At 45.4% G+C, this 12,070-nt stretch overlaps 47 pseudogenes; all 47 read right to left on the reverse strand.

The window, feature by feature from the left end:
* Window positions 1-237: 237 nt before the first annotated feature.
* LOC140089760 (5S ribosomal RNA) lies at window positions 238-356 on the reverse strand (annotated as a pseudogene).
* A 70-nt stretch (window positions 357-426) lies between these two features.
* LOC140080164 (5S ribosomal RNA) lies at window positions 427-545 on the reverse strand (annotated as a pseudogene).
* A 70-nt stretch (window positions 546-615) lies between these two features.
* Window positions 616-734, reverse strand: LOC140092529 (5S ribosomal RNA; annotated as a pseudogene).
* A 70-nt stretch (window positions 735-804) lies between these two features.
* LOC140091131 (5S ribosomal RNA) lies at window positions 805-923 on the reverse strand (annotated as a pseudogene).
* Window positions 924-993: 70 nt separating this feature from the next.
* On the reverse strand, window positions 994-1,112 carry LOC140080165 (5S ribosomal RNA; annotated as a pseudogene).
* A 259-nt stretch (window positions 1,113-1,371) lies between these two features.
* LOC140095728 (5S ribosomal RNA) lies at window positions 1,372-1,490 on the reverse strand (annotated as a pseudogene).
* A 70-nt stretch (window positions 1,491-1,560) lies between these two features.
* LOC140091403 (5S ribosomal RNA) lies at window positions 1,561-1,679 on the reverse strand (annotated as a pseudogene).
* Window positions 1,680-1,930: 251 nt separating this feature from the next.
* Window positions 1,931-2,049, reverse strand: LOC140089638 (5S ribosomal RNA; annotated as a pseudogene).
* Window positions 2,050-2,119: 70 nt separating this feature from the next.
* Window positions 2,120-2,238, reverse strand: LOC140099359 (5S ribosomal RNA; annotated as a pseudogene).
* A 259-nt stretch (window positions 2,239-2,497) lies between these two features.
* Window positions 2,498-2,616, reverse strand: LOC140089761 (5S ribosomal RNA; annotated as a pseudogene).
* Window positions 2,617-2,686: 70 nt separating this feature from the next.
* Window positions 2,687-2,805, reverse strand: LOC140080166 (5S ribosomal RNA; annotated as a pseudogene).
* A 70-nt stretch (window positions 2,806-2,875) lies between these two features.
* Window positions 2,876-2,994, reverse strand: LOC140092530 (5S ribosomal RNA; annotated as a pseudogene).
* A 70-nt stretch (window positions 2,995-3,064) lies between these two features.
* LOC140091133 (5S ribosomal RNA) lies at window positions 3,065-3,183 on the reverse strand (annotated as a pseudogene).
* Window positions 3,184-3,253: 70 nt separating this feature from the next.
* Window positions 3,254-3,372, reverse strand: LOC140080167 (5S ribosomal RNA; annotated as a pseudogene).
* Window positions 3,373-3,631: 259 nt separating this feature from the next.
* On the reverse strand, window positions 3,632-3,750 carry LOC140084951 (5S ribosomal RNA; annotated as a pseudogene).
* A 251-nt stretch (window positions 3,751-4,001) lies between these two features.
* On the reverse strand, window positions 4,002-4,120 carry LOC140080169 (5S ribosomal RNA; annotated as a pseudogene).
* Window positions 4,121-4,190: 70 nt separating this feature from the next.
* On the reverse strand, window positions 4,191-4,309 carry LOC140099360 (5S ribosomal RNA; annotated as a pseudogene).
* Window positions 4,310-4,568: 259 nt separating this feature from the next.
* Window positions 4,569-4,687, reverse strand: LOC140084092 (5S ribosomal RNA; annotated as a pseudogene).
* A 70-nt stretch (window positions 4,688-4,757) lies between these two features.
* On the reverse strand, window positions 4,758-4,876 carry LOC140081605 (5S ribosomal RNA; annotated as a pseudogene).
* A 70-nt stretch (window positions 4,877-4,946) lies between these two features.
* LOC140087944 (5S ribosomal RNA) lies at window positions 4,947-5,065 on the reverse strand (annotated as a pseudogene).
* A 251-nt stretch (window positions 5,066-5,316) lies between these two features.
* LOC140080170 (5S ribosomal RNA) lies at window positions 5,317-5,435 on the reverse strand (annotated as a pseudogene).
* Window positions 5,436-5,694: 259 nt separating this feature from the next.
* LOC140095002 (5S ribosomal RNA) lies at window positions 5,695-5,813 on the reverse strand (annotated as a pseudogene).
* Window positions 5,814-5,883: 70 nt separating this feature from the next.
* Window positions 5,884-6,002, reverse strand: LOC140099361 (5S ribosomal RNA; annotated as a pseudogene).
* A 251-nt stretch (window positions 6,003-6,253) lies between these two features.
* LOC140080171 (5S ribosomal RNA) lies at window positions 6,254-6,372 on the reverse strand (annotated as a pseudogene).
* A 251-nt stretch (window positions 6,373-6,623) lies between these two features.
* LOC140087533 (5S ribosomal RNA) lies at window positions 6,624-6,742 on the reverse strand (annotated as a pseudogene).
* Window positions 6,743-6,812: 70 nt separating this feature from the next.
* On the reverse strand, window positions 6,813-6,931 carry LOC140095350 (5S ribosomal RNA; annotated as a pseudogene).
* Window positions 6,932-7,001: 70 nt separating this feature from the next.
* LOC140099362 (5S ribosomal RNA) lies at window positions 7,002-7,120 on the reverse strand (annotated as a pseudogene).
* Window positions 7,121-7,371: 251 nt separating this feature from the next.
* On the reverse strand, window positions 7,372-7,490 carry LOC140080172 (5S ribosomal RNA; annotated as a pseudogene).
* A 70-nt stretch (window positions 7,491-7,560) lies between these two features.
* Window positions 7,561-7,679, reverse strand: LOC140099363 (5S ribosomal RNA; annotated as a pseudogene).
* Window positions 7,680-7,749: 70 nt separating this feature from the next.
* On the reverse strand, window positions 7,750-7,868 carry LOC140091415 (5S ribosomal RNA; annotated as a pseudogene).
* A 70-nt stretch (window positions 7,869-7,938) lies between these two features.
* LOC140091135 (5S ribosomal RNA) lies at window positions 7,939-8,057 on the reverse strand (annotated as a pseudogene).
* Window positions 8,058-8,127: 70 nt separating this feature from the next.
* On the reverse strand, window positions 8,128-8,246 carry LOC140080174 (5S ribosomal RNA; annotated as a pseudogene).
* Window positions 8,247-8,316: 70 nt separating this feature from the next.
* On the reverse strand, window positions 8,317-8,435 carry LOC140092859 (5S ribosomal RNA; annotated as a pseudogene).
* Window positions 8,436-8,505: 70 nt separating this feature from the next.
* On the reverse strand, window positions 8,506-8,624 carry LOC140099364 (5S ribosomal RNA; annotated as a pseudogene).
* A 70-nt stretch (window positions 8,625-8,694) lies between these two features.
* Window positions 8,695-8,813, reverse strand: LOC140087846 (5S ribosomal RNA; annotated as a pseudogene).
* Window positions 8,814-8,883: 70 nt separating this feature from the next.
* LOC140099365 (5S ribosomal RNA) lies at window positions 8,884-9,002 on the reverse strand (annotated as a pseudogene).
* A 251-nt stretch (window positions 9,003-9,253) lies between these two features.
* LOC140089639 (5S ribosomal RNA) lies at window positions 9,254-9,372 on the reverse strand (annotated as a pseudogene).
* A 70-nt stretch (window positions 9,373-9,442) lies between these two features.
* LOC140091800 (5S ribosomal RNA) lies at window positions 9,443-9,561 on the reverse strand (annotated as a pseudogene).
* A 440-nt stretch (window positions 9,562-10,001) lies between these two features.
* On the reverse strand, window positions 10,002-10,120 carry LOC140087534 (5S ribosomal RNA; annotated as a pseudogene).
* A 70-nt stretch (window positions 10,121-10,190) lies between these two features.
* Window positions 10,191-10,309, reverse strand: LOC140095351 (5S ribosomal RNA; annotated as a pseudogene).
* Window positions 10,310-10,379: 70 nt separating this feature from the next.
* LOC140091405 (5S ribosomal RNA) lies at window positions 10,380-10,498 on the reverse strand (annotated as a pseudogene).
* Window positions 10,499-10,749: 251 nt separating this feature from the next.
* On the reverse strand, window positions 10,750-10,868 carry LOC140080175 (5S ribosomal RNA; annotated as a pseudogene).
* Window positions 10,869-10,938: 70 nt separating this feature from the next.
* LOC140091692 (5S ribosomal RNA) lies at window positions 10,939-11,057 on the reverse strand (annotated as a pseudogene).
* Window positions 11,058-11,127: 70 nt separating this feature from the next.
* LOC140098721 (5S ribosomal RNA) lies at window positions 11,128-11,246 on the reverse strand (annotated as a pseudogene).
* A 70-nt stretch (window positions 11,247-11,316) lies between these two features.
* LOC140080176 (5S ribosomal RNA) lies at window positions 11,317-11,435 on the reverse strand (annotated as a pseudogene).
* Window positions 11,436-11,505: 70 nt separating this feature from the next.
* LOC140091693 (5S ribosomal RNA) lies at window positions 11,506-11,624 on the reverse strand (annotated as a pseudogene).
* A 259-nt stretch (window positions 11,625-11,883) lies between these two features.
* On the reverse strand, window positions 11,884-12,002 carry LOC140086420 (5S ribosomal RNA; annotated as a pseudogene).
* Window positions 12,003-12,070: the final 68 nt, after the last annotated feature.

The raw sequence follows: 12,070 nt of genomic DNA on the forward strand, positions 1-12,070 counted from the left end.
TCTTTTACTATCTCATAGAGAAACTAACACAATTTTCAGGTTCAAAAAGGTCAACGGAACTTGGGATTCGCAGCCAGTCTCCCATGCTGGTACTTGCCAAGCCTTAAGCTGCATCGCTGCTGTGATCCGACAAGAGCACGCACATTCAGCTTAGAATGGCCGTTGACAGCAGCTGTTCAATTTGAACCTTCTTTTACTATCTCATAGAGAAACTAACACAATTTTCAGGTTCAAAAAGGTCAACGGAACTTGGGATTCCCAGCCAGTCTCCCATGCTGGTACTTGCCAAGCCTTAAGCTGCATTGCTGCTGCTATCTGACGAGAGCAGGCACATTCAGCTTAGAATGGCCGTTGACAGCAGCTGTTCAATTTGAACCTTCTTTTACTATCTCATAGAGAAACTAACACAATTTTCAGGTTCAAAAAGGTCAACAGAACTTGGGATTCCCAGCCAGTCTCCCATGCTGGTACTTGCCAAGCCTTAAGCTGCATTGCTGCTGCGATCTGACGAGAGCAGGCACATTCAGCTTAGAATGGCCGTTGACAGCAGCTGTTCAATTTGAACCTTCTTTTACTATCTCATAGAGAAACTAACACAATTTTCAGGTTCAAAAAAGTCAACGGAACTTGGGATTCCCAGCCAGTCTCCCATGCTGTTACTTGCCAAGCCTTAAGCTGCATTGCTGCTGCGATCTGACGAGAGCAGGCACATTCAGCTTAGAATGGCCGTTGACAGCAGCTGTTCAATTTGAACCTTCTTTTACTATCTCATAGAGAAACTAACACAATTTTAAGGTTCAAAAAGGTCAACAGAACTTGGGATTCCCAGCCAGTCTCCCATGCTGGTACTTGCCAAGCCTTAAGCTTCATTGTTGCTGCGATCTGACGAGAGCAGGCACATTCAGCTTAGAATGGCCGTTGACAGCAGCTGTTCAATTTGAACCTTCTTTTACTATCTCATAGAGAAACTAACACAATTTTCAGGTTCAAAAAGGTCAACAGAACTTGGGATTCCCAGCCAGTCTCCCATGCTGGTACTTGCCAAGCCTTAAGCTGCATTGCTGCTGCGATCTGACGAGAGCAGGCACATTCAGCTTAGAATGGCCGTTGACAGCAGCTGTTCAGTTTGAACCTTCTTTTACTATCTCATAGAGAAACTAACACAATTTTCAGGTTCAAAAAGGTCAACGGAACTTGGGATTCCCAGCCAGTCTCCCATGCTGATACTTGCCAAGCCTAAAGCTACATTGCTGCTGCGATCTGACGAGAGCTGGCACATTCAGCTTAGAATGGCCGTTGACAGCAGCTGTTCAATTTGAACCTTCTTTTACCATCTTTGACAGAGAAACTAACAATTTTCAGGTTCAAAAAGGTCAACGGAACTTGGGATTCCCAGCCAGTCTCCCATGCTGGTACTTGCCAAGCCTTAAGCTACATTGCTGCTGCGATCTGACGAGAGCAGGCACATTCAGCTTAGAATGGCTGTTGACAGCAGCTGTTCAATTTGAACCTTCTTTTACTATCTCATAGAGAAACTAACACAATTTTCAGGTTCAAAAAGGTCAACGGAACTTTGGATTCCCAGCCAGTCTCCCATGCTGGTACTTGCCAAGCCTTAAGCTGCATTGCTGCTGCGATCTGACGAGAGCAGGCACATTCAGCTTAGAATGGCCGTTGACAGCAGCTGTTCAGTTTGAACCTTCTTTTACTATCTCATAGAGAAACTAACACAATTTTCAGGTTCAAAAAGGTCAACGGAACTTGGGATTCCCAGCCAGTCTCCCATGCTGGTACTTGCCAAGCCTTAAGCTGCTGCGATCTGACGAGAGCAGGCACATTCAGCTTAGAATGGCCGTTGACAGCAGCTGTTCAATTTGAACCTTCTTTTACTATCTCATAGAGAAACTAACACAATTTTCAGGTTCAAAAAGGTCAACAGAACTTGGGATTCCCAGCCAGTCTCCCATGCTGGTACTTGCCAAGCCTTAAGCTGCATTGCTGCTGCAATCTGACGAGAGCAGGCACATTCAGCTTAGAATGGCCGTTGACAGCAGCTGCCTAATTTCTACTTTCTTTTACTATCTCATAGAGAAACTAACACAATTTTCAGGTTCAAAAAGGTCAACGGAACTTGGGATTCCCAGCCAGTCTCCCATGCTGGTACTTGCCAAGCCTTAAGCTGCATTGCTGCTGCGATCTGACGAGAGCAGGCACATTCAGCTTAGAATGGCCGTTGACAGCAGCTGTTCAGTTTGAACCTTCTTTTACTATCTCATAGAGAAACTAACACAATTTTCAGGTTCAAAAAGGTCAACGGAACTTGGGATTCGCAGCCAGTCTCCCATGCTGGTACTTGCCAAGCCTTAAGCTGCATCGCTGCTGTGATCCGACAAGAGCACGCACATTCAGCTTAGAATGGCCGTTGACAGCAGCTGTTCAATTTGAACCTTCTTTTACTATCTCATAGAGAAACTAACACAATTTTCAGGTTCAAAAAGGTCAACGGAACTTGGGATTCCCAGCCAGTCTCCCATGCTGGTACTTGCCAAGCCTTAAGCTGCATTGCTGCTGCTATCTGACGAGAGCAGGCACATTCAGCTTAGAATGGCCGTTGACAGCAGCTGTTCAATTTGAACCTTCTTTTACTATCTCATAGAGAAACTAACACAATTTTCAGGTTCAAAAAGGTCAACAGAACTTGGGATTCCCAGCCAGTCTCCCATGCTGGTACTTGCCAAGCCTTAAGCTGCATTGCTGCTGCGATCTGACGAGAGCAGGCACATTCAGCTTAGAATGGCCGTTGACAGCAGCTGTTCAATTTGAACCTTCTTTTACTATCTCATAGAGAAACTAACACAATTTTCAGGTTCAAAAAAGTCAACGGAACTTGGGATTCCCAGCCAGTCTCCCATGCTGTTACTTGCCAAGCCTTAAGCTGCATTGCTGCTGCGATCTGACGAGAGCAGGCACATTCAGCTTAGAATGGCCGTTGACAGCAGCTGTTCAATTTGAACCTTCTTTTACTATCTCATAGAGAAACTAACACAATTTTAAGGTTCAAAAAGGTCAACAGAACTTGGGATTCCCAGCCAGTCTCCCATGCTGGTACTTGCCAAGCCTTAAGCTTCATTGTTGCTGCGATCTGACGAGAGCAGGCACATTCAGCTTAGAATGGCCGTTGACAGCAGCTGTTCAATTTGAACCTTCTTTTACTATCTCATAGAGAAACTAACACAATTTTCAGGTTCAAAAAGGTCAACAGAACTTGGGATTCCCAGCCAGTCTCCCATGCTGGTACTTGCCAAGCCTTAAGCTGCATTGCTGCTGCGATCTGACGAGAGCAGGCACATTCAGCTTAGAATGGCCGTTGACAGCAGCTGTTCAGTTTGAACCTTCTTTTACTATCTCATAGAGAAACTAACACAATTTTCAGGTTCAAAAAGGTCAACGGAACTTGGGATTCCCAGCCAGTCTCCCATGCTGATACTTGCCAAGCCTAAAGCTACATTGCTGCTGCGATCTGACGAGAGCTGGCACATTCAGCTTAGAATGGCCGTTGACAGCAGCTGTTCAATTTGAACCTTCTTTTACCATCTTTGACAGAGAAACTAACAATTTTCAGGTTCAAAAAGGTCAACGGAACTTGGGATTCCCAGCCAGTCTCCCATGCTGGTACTTGCCAAGCCTTAAGCTACATTGCTGCTGCGATCTGACGAGAGCAGGCACATTCAGCTTAGAATGGCCGTTGACAGCAGCTGTTCAATTTGAACCTTCTTTTACTATCTCATAGAGAAACTAACACAATTTTCAGGTTCAAAAAGGTCAACGGAACTTGGGATTCCCAGCCAGTCTCCCATGCTGGTACTTGCCAAGCCTTAATCTGCTGCGATCTGATGAGAGCAGGCACATTCAGCTTAGAATGGCCGTTGACAGCAGCTGTTCAATTTGAACCTTCTTTTACTATCTCATAGAGAAACTAACACAATTTTCAGGTTCAAAAAGGTCAACAGAACTTGGGATTCCCAGCCAGTCTCCCATGCTGGTACTTGCCAAGCCTTAAGCTGCATTGCTGCTGCGATCTGACGAGAGCAGGCACATTCAGCTTAGAATGGCCGTTGACAGCAGCTGCCTAATTTCTACTTTCTTTTACTATCTCATAGAGAAACTAACACAATTTTCAGGTTCAAAAAGGTCAACGGAACTTGGGATTCCCAGCCAGTCTCCCATGCTGGTACTTGCCAAGCCTTAAGCTGCATTGCTGCTGCGATCTGACGAGAGCAGGCACATTCAGCTTAGAATGGCCGTTGACAGCAGCTGTTCAGTTTGAACCTTCTTTTACTATCTCATAGAGAAACTAACACAATTTTCAGGTTCAAAAAGGTCAACGGAACTTGGGATTCGCAGCCAGTCTCCCATGCTGGTACTTGCCAAGCCTTAAGCTGCATCGCTGCTGTGATCCGACAAGAGCACGCACATTCAGCTTAGAATGGCCGTTGACAGCAGCTGTTCAATTTGAACCTTCTTTTACTATCTCATAGAGAAACTAACACAATTTTCAGGTTCAAAAAGGTCAACGGAACTTGGGATTCCCAGCCAGTCTCCCATGCTGGTACTTGCCAAGCCTTAAGCTGCATTGATGCTGCGATCTGACGAGAGCAGGCACATTCAGCTTAGAATGGCCGTTGACAGCAGCTGTTCAATTTGAACCTTCTTTTACTATCTCATAGAGAAACTAACACAATTTTCAGGTTCAAAAAGGTCAACAGAACTTGGAATTCCCAGCCAGTCTCCCATGCTGGTACTTGCCAAGCCTTAAGCTGCATTGCTACTGCGATCTGACGAGAGCAGGCACATTCAGCTTAGAATGGCTGTTGACAGCAGCTGTTCAATTTGAACCTTCTTTTACTATCTCATAGAGAAACTAACACAATTTTCAGGTTCAAAAAGGTCAATGGAACTTGGGATTCCCAGCCAGTCTCCCATGCTGGTACTTGCCAAGCCTTAAGCTGCATTGCTGCTGCGATCTGACGAGAGCAGGCACATTCAGCTTAGAATGGCCGTTGACAGCAGCTGTTCAGTTTGAACCTTCTTTTACTATCTCATAGAGAAACTAACACAATTTTCAGGTTCAAAAAGGTCAACGGAACTTGGGATTCCCAGCCAGTCTCCCATGCTGGTACTTGCCAAGCCTTAAGCTGCTGCGATCTGACGAGAGCAGGCACATTCAGCTTAGAATGGCCGTTGACAGCAGCTGTTCAATTTGAACCTTCTTTTACTATCTCATAGAGAAACTAACACAATTTTCAGGTTCAAAAAGGTCAACAGAACTTGGGATTCCCAGCCAGTCTCCCATGCTGGTACTTGCCAAGCCTTAAGCTGCATTGCTGCTGCGATCTGACGAGAGCAGGCACATTCAGCTTAGAATGGCCGTTGACAGCAGCTGCCTAATTTCTACTTTCTTTTACTATCTCATAGAGAAACTAACACAATTTTCAGGTTCAAAAAGGTCAACGGAACTTGGGATTCCCAGCCAGTCTCCCATGCTGGTACTTGCCAAGCCTTAAGCTGCATCGCTGCTGTGATCCGACAAGAGCACGCACATTCAGCTTAGAATGGCCGTTGACAGCAGCTGTTCAATTTGAACCTTCTTTTACTATCTCATAGAGAAACTAACACAATTTTCAGGTTCAAAAAGGTCAACGGAACTTGGGATTCCCTGCCAGTCTCCCATGCTGGTACTTGCCAAGCCTTAAGCTGCATTGCTGCTGCTATCTGACGAGAGCAGGCACATTCAGCTTAGAATGGCCGTTGACAGCAGCTGTTCAATTTGAACCTTCTTTTACTATCTCATAGAGAAACTAACACAATTTTCAGGTTCAAAAAGGTCAACGGAACTTGGGATTCCCAGCCAGTCTCCCATGCTGGTACTTGCCAAGCCTTAAGCTGCATTGCTGCTGCGATCTGACGAGAGCAGGCACATTCAGCTTAGAATGGCCGTTGACAGCAGCTGTTCAGTTTGAACCTTCTTTTACTATCTCATAGAGAAACTAACACAATTTTCAGGTTCAAAAAGGTCAACGGAACTTGGGATTCCCAGCCAGTCTCCCATGCTGGTACTTGCCAAGCCTTAAGCTGCTGCGATCTGATGAGAGCAGGCACATTCAGCTTAGAATGGCCGTTGACAGCAGCTGTTCAATTTGAACCTTCTTTTACTATCTCATAGAGAAACTAACACAATTTTCAGGTTCAAAAAGGTCAACAGAACTTGGGATTCCCAGCCAGTCTCCCATGCTGGTACTTGCCAAGCCTTAAGCTGCATTGCTGCTGCGATCTGACGAGAGCAGGCACATTCAGCTTAGAATGGCCGTTGACAGCAGCTGCCTAATTTCTACTTTCTTTTACTATCTCATAGAGAAACTAACACAATTTTCAGGTTCAAAAAGGTCAACGGAACTTGGGATTCCCAGCCAGTCTCCCATGCTGGTACTTGCCAAGCCTTAAGCTGCTGCAATCTGATGACAGCACGCACATTCAGCTTAGAATGGCCGTTGACAGCAGCTGTTCAATTTGAACCTTCTTTTACTATCTCATAGAGAAACTAACACAATTTTCAGGTTCAAAAAGGTCAACGGAACTTGGGATTCCCAGGCAGTCTCCCATGCTGGTACTTGCCAAGCCTTAAGCTGCATTGCTGCTGCTATCTGACGAGAGCAGGCACATTAAGCTTAGAATGGCCGTTGACAGCAGCTGTTCAATTTGAACCTTCTTTTACTATCTCATAGAGAAACTATCACAATTTTCAGGTTCAAAAAGGTCAACAGAACTTGGAATTCAAAGCCAGTCTCCCATGCTGGTACTTGCCAAGCCTTAAGCTGCATTGCTGCTGCGATCTGACGAGAGCAGGCACATTCAGCTTAGAATGGCTGTTGACAGCAGCTGTTCAATTTGAACCTTCTTTTACTATCTCATAGAGAAACTAACACAATTTTCAGGTTCAAAAAGGTCAACGGAACTTGGGATTCCCAGCCAGTCTCCCATGCTGGTACTTGCCAAGCCTTAAGCTGCATTGCTGCTGCGATCTGACGAGAGCAGGCACATTCAGCTTAGAATGGCCGTTGACAGCAGCTATTCAGTTTGAACCTTCTTTTACTATCTCATAGAGAAACTAACACAATTTTCAGGTTCAAAAAGGTCAACGGAACTTGGGATTCCCAGCCAGTCTCCCATGCTGGTACTTGCCAAGCCTTAATCTGCTGCGATCTGATGAGAGCAGGCACATTCAGCTTAGAATGGCCGTTGACAGCAGCTGTTCAATTTGAACCTTCTTTTACTATCTCATAGAGAAACTAACACAATTTTCAGGTTCAAAAAGGTCAACAGAACTTGGGATTCCCAGCCAGTCTCCCATGCTGGTACTTGCCAAGCCTTAAGCTGCATTGCTGCTGCGATCTGACGAGAGCAGGCACATTCAGCTTAGAATGGCCGTTGACAGCAGCTGCCTAATTTCTACTTTCTTTTACTATCTCATAGAGAAACTAACACAATTTTCAGGTTCAAAAAGGTCAACGGAACTTGGGATTCCCAGCCAGTCTCCCATGCTGGTACTTGCCAAGCCTTAAGCTGCATTGCTGCTGCGATCTGACGAGAGCAGGCACATTCAGCTTAGAATGGCCGTTGACAGCAGCTGTTCAATTTGAACCTTCTTTAACTATCTCATAGAGAAACTAACACAATTTTCAGGTTCAAAAAGGTCAACGGAACTTGGGATTCCCAGCCAGTCTCCCATGCTGTTACTTGCCAAGCCTTAAGCTGCATTGCTGCTGCGATCTGACGAGAGCAGGCACATTCAGCTTAGAATGGCCGTTGACAGCAGCTGTTCAATTTGAACCTTCTTTTACTATCTCATAGAGAAACTAACACAATTTTAAGGTTCAAAAAGGTCAACAGAACTTGGGATTCCCAGCCAGTCTCCCATGCTGGTACTTGCCAAGCCTTAAGCTTCATTGTTGCTGCGATCTGACGAGAGCAGGCACATTCAGCTTAGAATGGCCGTTGACAGCAGCTGTTCAATTTGAACCTTCTTTTACTATCTCATAGAGAAACTAACACAATTTTCAGGTTCAAAAAGGTCAACAGAACTTGGGATTCCCAGCCAGTCTCCCATGCTGGTACTTGCCAAGCCTTAAGCTGCATTGCTGCTGCGATCTGACGAGAGCAGGCACATTCAGCTTAGAATGGCCGTTGACAGCAGCTGTTCAGTTTGAACCTTCTTTTACTATCTCATAGAGAAACTAACACAATTTTCAGGTTCAAAAAGGTCAACGGAACTTGGGATTCCCAGCCAGTCTCCCATGCTGATACTTGCCAAGCCTAAAGCTACATTGCTGCTGCGATCTGACGAGAGCAGGCACATTCAGCTTAGAATGGCCGTTGACAGCAGCTGTTCAATTTGAACCTTCTTTTACTATCTCATAGAGAAACTAACACAATTTTCAGGTTCAAAAAGGTCAACGGAACTTGGGATTCCCAGCCAGTCTCCCATGCTGGTACTTGCCAAGCCTTAAGCTGCATTGCTGCTGCGATCTGACGAGAGCAGGCACATTCAGCTTAGAATGGCCGTTGACAGCAGCTGTTCAATTTGAACCTTCTTTTACTATCTCATAGAGAAACTAACACAATTTTCAGGTTCAAAAAGGTCAACAGAACTTGGAATTCCCAGCCAGTCTCCCATGCTTGTACTTGCCAAGCCTTAAGCTGCATTGCTGCTGCGATCTGACGAGAGCAGGCACATTCAGCTTAGAATGGCTGTTGACAGCAGCTGTTAAATTTGAACCTTCTTTTACTATCTCATAGAGAAACTAACACAATTTTCAGGTTCAAAAAGGTCAACGGAACTTGGGATTCCCAGCCAGTCTCCCATGCTGGTACTTGCCAAGCCTTAAGCTGCATTGCTGCTGCGATCTGACGAGAGCAGGCACATTCAGCTTAGAATGGCCGTTGACAGCAGCTGTTCAGTTTGAACCTTCTTTTACTATCTCATAGAGAAACTAACACAATTTTCAGGTTCAAAAAGGTCAACGGAACTTGGGATTCCCAGCCAGTCTCCCATGCTGGTACTTGCCAAGCCTTAAGCTGCTGCAATCTGACGAGAGCAGGCACATTCAGCTTAGAATGGCCGTTGACAGCAGCTGTTCAATTTGAACCTTCTTTTACTATCTCATAGAGAAACTAACACAATTTTCAGGTTCAAAAAGGTCAACAGAACTTGGGATTCCCAGCCAGTCTCCCATGCTGGTACTTGCCAAGCCTTAAGCTGCATTGCTGCTGCAATCTGACGAGAGCAGGCACATTCAGCTTAGAATGGCCGTTGACAGCAGCTGCCTAATTTCTACTTTCTTTTACTATCTCATAGAGAAACTAACACAATTTTCAGGTTCAAAAAGGTCAACGGAACTTGGGATTCCCAGCCAGTCTCCCATGCTGGTACTTGCCAAGCCTTAAGCTGCATTGCTGCTGCGATCTGACGAGAGCAGGCACATTCAGCTTAGAATGGCCGGTGACAGCAACTGTTCAGTTTGAACCTTCTTTTACTATCTCATAGAGAAACTAACACAATTTTCAGGTTCAAAAAGGTCAACGGAACTTGGGATTCGCAGCCAGTCTCCCATGCTGGTACTTGCCAAGCCTTAAGCTGCATCGCTGCTGTGATCCGACAAGAGCACGCACATTCAGCTTAGAATGGCCGTTGACAGCAGCTGCCTAATTTCTACTTTCTTTTACTATCTCATAGAGAAACTAACACAATTTTCAGGTTCAAAAAGGTCAACGGAACTTGGGATTCCCAGCTAGTCTCCCATGCTGGTACTTGCCAAGCCTTAAGCTGCTGCGATCTGATGAGAGCACGCACATTCAGCTTAGAATGGCCGTTGACAGCAGCTGTTCAATTTGAACCTTCTTTTACTATCTCATAGAGAAACTAACACAATTTTCAGGTTCAAAAAGGTCAACGGAACTTGGGATTCCCAGGCAGTCTCCCATGCTGGTACTTGCCAAGCCTTAAGCTGCATTGCTGCTGCTATCTGACGAGAGCAGGCACATTAAGCTTAGAATGGCCGTTGACAGCAGCTGTTCAATTTGAACCTTCTTTTACTATCTCATAGAGAAACTATCACAATTTTCAGGTTCAAAAAGGTCAACAGAACTTGGAATTCAAAGCCAGTCTCCCATGCTGGTACTTGCCAAGCCTTAAGCTGCATTGCTGCTGCGATCTGACGAGAGCAGGCACATTCAGCTTAGAATGGCTGTTGACAGCAGCTGTTCAATTTGAACCTTCTTTTACTATCTCATAGAGAAACTAACACAATTTTCAGGTTCAAAAAGGTCAACGGAACTTTGGATTCCCAGCCAGTCTCCCATGCTGGTACTTGCCAAGCCTTAAGCTGCATTGCTGCTGCGATCTGACGAGAGCAGGCACATTCAGCTTAGAATGGCCGTTGACAGCAGCTGTTCAGTTTGAACCTTCTTTTACTATCTCATAGAGAAACTAACACAATTTTCAGGTTCAAAAAGGTCAACGGAACTTGGGATTCCCAGCCAGTCTCCCATGCTGGTACTTGCCAAGCCTTAAGCTGCTGCGATCTGACGAGAGCAGGCACATTCAGCTTAGAATGGCCGTTGACAGCAGCTGTTCAATTTGAACCTTCTTTTACTATCTCATAGAGAAACTAACACAATTTTCAGGTTCAAAAAGGTCAACAGAACTTGGGATTCCCAGCCAGTCTCCCATGCTGGTACTTGCCAAGCCTTAAGCTGCATTGCTGCTGCGATCTGACGAGAGCAGGCACATTCAGCTTAGAATGGCCGTTGACTGCAGCTGCCTAATTTCTACTTTCTTTTACTATCTCATAGAGAAACTAACACAATTTTCAGGTTCAAAAAGGTCAACGGAACTTGGGATTCCGAGCCAGTCTCCCATGCTGGTACTTGCCAAGCCTTAAACTGCATTGCTGCTGCGATCTGACGAGAGCAGGCACATTCAGCTTAGAATGGCCGTTGACAGCAGCTGTTCAGTTTGAACCTTCTTTTACTATCTCATAGAGAAACTAACACAATTTTCAGGTTCAAAAAGGTCAACGGAACTTGGGATTCGCAGCCAGTCTCCCATGCTGGTACTTGCCAAGCCTTAAGCTGCATCGCTGCTGTGATCCGACGAGAGCAGGCACATTCAGCTTAGAATGGCCGTTGACAGCAGCTGTTCAATTTGAACCTTCTTTTACTATCTCATAGAGAAACTAACACAATTTTCAGGTTCAAAAAGGTCAACAGAACTTGGGATTCCCAGCCAGTCTCCCATGCTGGTACTTGCCAAGCCTTAAGCTGCATTGCTGCTGCGATCTGACGAGAGCAGGCACATTCAGCTTAGAATGGCCGTTGACTGCAGCTGCCTAATTTCTACTTTCTTTTACTATCTCATAGAGAAACTAACACAATTTTCAGGTTCAAAAAGGTCAACGGAACTTGGGATTCCGAGCCAGTCTCCCATGCTGGTACTTGCCAAGCCTTAAACTGCATTGCTGCTGCGATCTGACGAGAGCAGGCACATTCAGCTTAGAATGGCCGTTGACAGCAGCTGTTCAGTTTGAACCTTCTTTTACTATCTCATAGAGAAACTAACACAATTTTCAGGTTCAAAAAGGTCAACGGAACTTGGGATTCGCAGCCAGTCTCCCATGCTGGTACTTGCCAAGCCTTAAGCTGCATCGCTGCTGTGATCCGACAAGAGCACGCACATTCAGCTTAGAATGGCCGTTGACAGCAGCTGTTCAATTTGAACCTTCTTTTACTATCTCATAGAGAAACTAACACAATTTTCAGGTTCAAAAAGGTCAACGGAACTTGGGATTCCCAGCCAGTCTCCCATGCTGGTACTTGCCAAGCCTTAAGCTGCATTGCTGCTGCTATCTGACGAGAGCAGGCACATTCAGCTTAGAATGACCGTTGACAGCAGCTGTTCAGTTTGAACCTTCTTTTACTATCTCATAGAGAAACTAACACAATTTTCAGGTTCAAA

The sequence above is a fragment of the Engystomops pustulosus genome, chromosome 9, assembly GCF_040894005.1.
Source record: "Engystomops pustulosus chromosome 9, aEngPut4.maternal, whole genome shotgun sequence".
Taxonomy (NCBI): domain Eukaryota; kingdom Metazoa; phylum Chordata; class Amphibia; order Anura; family Leptodactylidae; genus Engystomops; species Engystomops pustulosus.